At 47.4% G+C, this 6,327-nt stretch overlaps 1 protein-coding gene across 1 annotated transcript in view; it reads right to left on the reverse strand.

The window, feature by feature from the left end:
* LOC127576545 (zinc finger protein 239-like) overlaps positions 1-6,327 on the reverse strand; it is a 257,965-nt gene that overhangs the window by 136,806 nt on the left and 114,832 nt on the right. The window lies entirely within an intron of this gene.

Genomic DNA, 6,327 nt, shown 5'->3' on the forward strand with positions numbered 1-6,327 from the left:
TTAACAATGGATGGACAGACCTTGTGTTAGTGCTTTGGAAGAACCTGAAGCCGTGAAAGAAATATAATTGTTTTAGAACCCAATGCCTCTGGGTTATTAATTCACTCACACAAGCACAACAATGCCACACCTGTCATTCAGTGTTGAACTTGCTTGGCCCTAGTTTCCACAGGATGTCAATATTGGAGTGAATCCCAGCACTGTACTTTGAATGCTTTTCACCTCCCAGCTGACACTGCTGTTGGAGGGGGGATGAGACACTGTACAGCTGAAGACTGAGCCTTTCTTCCACTCCTCTGTACTCACAGTCAGGAAGTGGCTGGCACTGAAAGTACCCCCCTGCTCCAGAGCAGTCGGTGCACCACTGGTGTTGGAGGAGATCAGGGAGCTGTCTTTCTCCCAGGTGATGTTTATGAGGTCCGGGTAGAATCCAGAGACCACACACTCAAGGGTGGCCGTGTTCCTACTCTTGGTCCCTTCGTGTGGTGGAGGCAGCAGTCTGACCTCGGGACATTTTGTCTCCACTGGAATAGACGAGCAAACAATGGAAATGTAAAGCAGTTTTACCCAGGTGACTAACGTTGGCCATTTAATCGCTGGTCTCTTGCCCACCTTTGGTACTTCTTGTCCGCGCTGACACTGCTGAGGATGAAGGAGGTTGTTGGGCGGAGCACATGTACTCCACCCCAGTGGACCACTCCTCCACACTGGTCTGGAGTTGGCTGATCACTGTGTCTTGGGTCCCTTCTTCTCTCAGTTTTTTGGTCACATTTCCTTTAATTTTCTCCCTCTCGCTCACCTGCCAGTAGATTTGGACCTGGCTCAGATCAGCACCCACAACCATGCACACCAGAGTAGCGGTCTTGTTGATCCAAATCTCTTCGGTAGAGGGATTTTGGATAAAGACAGACAATTCTGCAGATGAGAAATAGAAAACTTACAAACCGGACAAGCTCTGGTATCAGCTGGCTTCAGAACTTCAGCGTAGACTTGCACTGAATCTCACTCTGTACAAACTGTACATTGGAATGAAATCAGGGTTGTTTAAAGGGTGGGTTGTTCCTCTCTGCTTACAACCTTTGACTGAGAAAGCAAAATCGAACATCAGGTAACTTATTTTGTGGGGAATCAGTGGGACTTCAAGATAGTTGCAAGGCTGTGTGACAGTTAGCTGCGGTGCTGTCAATAAAATGCGATCTCAGAGCTGTGAAATGCAATGAGAGATGCAGATTCTGGCCAAAGAAAACATTTCCTGAATTCTTCTGGTCTCGGTGCCTGTGTGGGACTGTCGATGCATTTGTGACATTGGGCCTGCTGAATTATTGAGGTCTCTCATCTCTGTTCAGACTGAGCCTGGGATTCCTCCAGTTTGAACATCCTGATGTTGACTTACAGATCTCCTATGACCCTGCCTCTCTCCATCTCTGTAACTTCCACCAACAAAACAAGAATATTCAGAGAATATTACACTCCTCTCACTGTGGTCCCTCAGTGAACAGGATTCCTGTGACTGGTGACTGTGCCTTCTCTGTAACTTTGGTCACAAGCATTGAAAGTCACTCACTAAACCTCAGTGGTAAATCCCCTCTGTCCTCCTTCAAGCTGCTCCTTGAAACAACCACATGTGGTAAGATAGCATATTGGTTCAGCGACTGGCCTGGAGACACCAGTTCACAACCTCACAAGGCAGCTGAGAATTCAACTTCACTGAAACCAATTCTGCAATAAATCCAGTGTCAAAATCACTGACAAGAAGACAACTGCATTGTTGAAACCAACTGGTTCACTGACGTCCTTGATAGAAGGAAATCTGCCATCCATTCCTGCTCTGGTCCATATGTGACTCCACACCCACTTTTGACTGCTCTCAGAAATGGCCCAGCAAGCCCTGACCTCAAGTACATTTCGGGATGGGCATGTAATGCTGGCCTTGCCACTGAGGTCCAAACGCTTTGAATGAATCAAATATCTTTGACCAGGTTTGTGGGCACCTGTCCTCTGGCTTGGTGACAGCTTTGTCTGTTAATGTTCCAGTGAAGTACTCGGTGTGTTTAATTTTTGCAAAGGAACTATTTGATAGGAACTTGTTGATGATCACCAGGCAAGGAAAGATAATTTGTAATGGCCGCGCAAAACACATGAAGTAGAATATCATCTGAAGGTTGTCACAACCTTCTTCTCAAGGTTGTAATTACTTCTGCAGAGAGGTATTTTACTCCAAATTTCCAACCTGAATCATAGAACATAGAACAGTACAGGAACAGGCCCTTCAGCCCACAATGTCATGCCAAACCAATTACATTTGTAATAAAGTGTCCAACTAAACTAATCCCTTCTGCTTACACAATGTCCATATCCTATCATTTCCCTCACATTCATGTGCCTATCTAAGAGCTTCTTGAATGCTCCTATCGAAATTTGCCTCCACCTCCACCACCCCAGGCAGCGCATTCCAAGCACCCACCACACTCTGTGTAAAAGCCTTGCCCCACACATCTCCTTTGAACTTACCCCCTATCACCTTAAATGCATGCCCTCTGGTATTAGACATTTCAACCCTGGGGAGAAAACATCAGCTGTCTACTCAATCTATGCCTCTCATAATCCTATGAACCTCTATAAGAGCTCCCCTCAGCCTTCGCCGCTCCAGAGAGAACAACCAAGTTATCCAACCTCTCCTCATAGCACATGCCATTGTTGGATGTGGAACAGAAGGTTTGATCAATTATCACATGTATTCTACATTGTCACCTGTCTTGTAAAGCACCATTGTCACTTTAGATAGCCCTCAGCTCACTGCATGTTCTGTGCACCATCCACACACACATTCACTCTGGTCCACATTGACTGATCTCACTCTCCAAGACTTGTGTGGAGAGGGTGCCTGTCTTTGTGTTAAGACTGAATCCTACAAAGGTAATAGGAGTGAACTGCTCTGGCTACAGGTTGAGCTGAGGGCCTGTTGACAGGCCCCTTTCTTCAATAAACTTACAGTGTTCTCTATTTCTCTCCACTGACGTCTGAACAAGTTTGTGGCCAATTTCTTTTCAAATGTATTGGAGAAAAGGAGCACAGCAACATTCTGTAGTCATAGATTGGTAAACTTTGGTCAGAGTTACGGCAATGATTTGTGAATTTAGGTTCAATCAGCAGTGCCCTGATGTTTAAGATTGCCAAGTGTTCAGCCCTGTACTGCCGTACTAATCCAAAAGCAGTGTTTAATTTTGTAAACCTTAGGGTGGAATTTAACCAAACGCCACCCAAACTTGAGAATACTGAATTTCCATCACTGACTGAATTCAGTGATTGGGATGCAGGAAGATGGAACCGTTATAGGTTTTGTTCCTGATGCAAACCCTAATCTGCGGGTCATAAGAATACAAGAACAGAAGAAAACAGGGACACATGAGACTGCAGAGGCTGGAATCTGAAGCAAAATCAAAATGCTGGAGGAACTCAGCAGGTCAGACAGCATCTGTGGAGGGTAATGGACAGTCGCTGGTTTGGGTCAAGACCCTTCATCTTGTCTGATAGAGTGGAGATCGAGGTGAGGGGAAGGGGTGCAGCAAGAGCTGGCAAGTGATAGGTCGATCCAGGTGATGAGGAGTGATCGGCAAATGGAGGAGGAAGAGTGAAATAGCGACAGAGGCTTGGAGGTGAGAGGTGGAGGTGACAAAGGGCTGTTGATGATGGAATCTGATGGGAAAGGAAGGTGGGGCATGGAACAAAATGAGGGAGGTGGGGTGGGCAGGTGGGAACAGTAGGGGGAGTGTATGGGTGATGGGCAGATGAGTTGGGTGGAGGAGGGGGAAGAAACAGGATGATCGGGTGGCTGGGACGGGTTTAGGAGGAACTGGGGAGATCAGGAGGAGAGGGAAAAGGGACAGAGAAGGATCAGGTTACCTGAAATTGGAGATTTCAACATTCAGCATCAAACACTGACGTCTCCAATTCCATGCAACCTGCTCGCCCCCTGTCCCTTTTCTCCATCCTCCTGACCTACCAAGTTCCTCCTGCACCCATCACACCCCCAGCCCCCATCACCCTGCTCCTTTCCCCTCTCCACCCAATCCATCTGCCCATCACCCACACACCCCTCCCACCGGGTCCCCTGCCCCACCTGTTCCCATCTGCCCTCCCCACCTCCCTGGTTTGGTTCCCTGCTCCATCTTCCTCCCCTATCAGATTCCATTCTCTGCAACCATTTGTCGCCTCCACCGATCACCTCCCAGCCTCTGTCACTACTTCTGCTCTTCCCTCCTCCATCTGCTGATCACCCCTCCTCACCTGGATCCACCTATCACTTGCCAGCTCTTGCTGCCCCCCTTCCCCTCAACTGGTGACATCCCCTCCACCTTTCGGTCCAGGTGATGGGTCTTGACCTGAAACATCGACTGTCCAGTGCCCTCCACCGATGACGCCTGACCTGCTGAGTTCCTCCAGCATTTTGTTTTATGCAGAAGACAACAGGAGCTGGAGGAGACCTCCTGGCCCCTCGGACCTGCCCCCGTCAATGATCTCACTTTGCTGCAGTTGTCCCGTTCACTTCATCTATTGCCACCTCGACACTAAACTTTCCTGCCACACTTCTTACAATGGAACCTGCTCTTTAGTTGCTGGAAGCTCAGAGAAGTGGCTTTGTATCCCATGATCTACATCATTAATAATGTCAGTTCATAGTTACAGTGTCAACAAAGATCGTTGCGGGATACTGCTCATCATCACATCCTGCTGGGTTCAGTACCCATCCATCATCTCTTCTGTCTGTCTCCTGTCATTCTGCCAATTCCCAAACCAGCTGAGCACACAAGATGTGGCCATTTCCGATTGGCTAAGTGGGAGTTGCTTCAAGTACATTTTGACAGGTGGACTCGGAAAGACCGAGGTTCAATCCATTCACCTTCTGTCACCTTGACTGTCACATGACACACTGATAATGGAGCTGTGGACGAATGATTGCAAACAATCTCTGTCCATTAGTCTACAGCAGATCCAGGCATGGTGTGGGGACACCCACTGGCGGAAGGTGTTGGCGACCAGTCACCTATTTCTCGTGTGTCTGCATCACCTACCACACCTCATGTCCGAAGGTACCTGTTTAATGTCTCCCAAAACACACTGGCATTGTGGAACACTCACAACCCAGACCTTTTCATATTTTCTTTGGTGACCCTGACATACATTTAACCTCTAATGGAACTACACAAATTTCATGTGTGATCTCCAGTCACCTTCCACAATGCCTGCTCCAATGGAACTCAGAGATCTCCACCAATACAAAGGCGGCTAATATCATCCTCCGGACATTCAGTGTGATAAATGACATGGAGAGATGTTAAGTGGAAAGCTGGAGGGAAGTGTGTCCTCAATCACCCCTCCAGATATAACACCTAATCTCTGACCCAAAAATAAAGCTGCTTTTGTTGGATCTTCAGTGAAAAACATGAAACACCGTGAATTGGATCAGAACTGGTGTCACAGCTGCAGTCACTTGAGCACAAACAGTGCATTAGGATTTCAGCAGAATGTTCGTCACAACCCTGTTTAGATTGTGAGCCATGTAACAGTATTCTGCACTCTACACTGGAGATACAGTGAGGGGCGAGGTCTCAGTGGAGGAGCACTAAGGCCAGTAAATCGTTAGAAGGCCTCCCTCTGTCTCTTTCTTGGTCTGTCTGTCTCTCCCTGCTTTAGCCTCTCAGTATGTCCTACTGCCTTCCCTCTTTGATTAATTCACACACTATTTCTCTCTCTGTTTCTTTCCAATTTCATCTGTTATCTCTGTTTGCAATTCTTTCCGTCTCTGTCTCCACTCGTCTCACAAGAACAAAAGAAAATGGGAGCAGGAGTGGATCACCAGGTACCTCAAACCTGCCCTGCCATTCAGTATGATCATGGCTGGTCTGTGCTGGCCTCAAATCCTCTTCTGTGCCACTTCCCCAAAGCCCTGAATTCAAATGTTTATCTTTCTCCCCCTTAAGTATATGGAATGATCTGGCCTCCAGCATCCTTTGGGGCTGAGAACTGCAGAGATTCACTCCCCCTGAGGGAAGAAATTTCTTCACACCTCAGTTTTAAATGACTGGCCCCTGACTTTGCAACAATGTCCCCTTGTTTGTGACTCTCTCACTGGTGAAAACATCTCAACATCTACCCTCCCATGTCCCTTTAGGATCTTGTATGTTTGAGTAAAGACATCCCTCATTCTTCTAAACTCCAAGGAATATAGACCCAGACCATCCAGCCTCTGTCAGCGTATGACTGTCCTGAGACACAGAGGTTTAACTGCGCCACTGGAATAGAACAATTCCCAACATTGAGACATTT

The sequence above is a fragment of the Pristis pectinata genome, chromosome 12 (genome assembly GCF_009764475.1).
Source record: "Pristis pectinata isolate sPriPec2 chromosome 12, sPriPec2.1.pri, whole genome shotgun sequence".
Taxonomy (NCBI): domain Eukaryota; kingdom Metazoa; phylum Chordata; class Chondrichthyes; order Rhinopristiformes; family Pristidae; genus Pristis; species Pristis pectinata.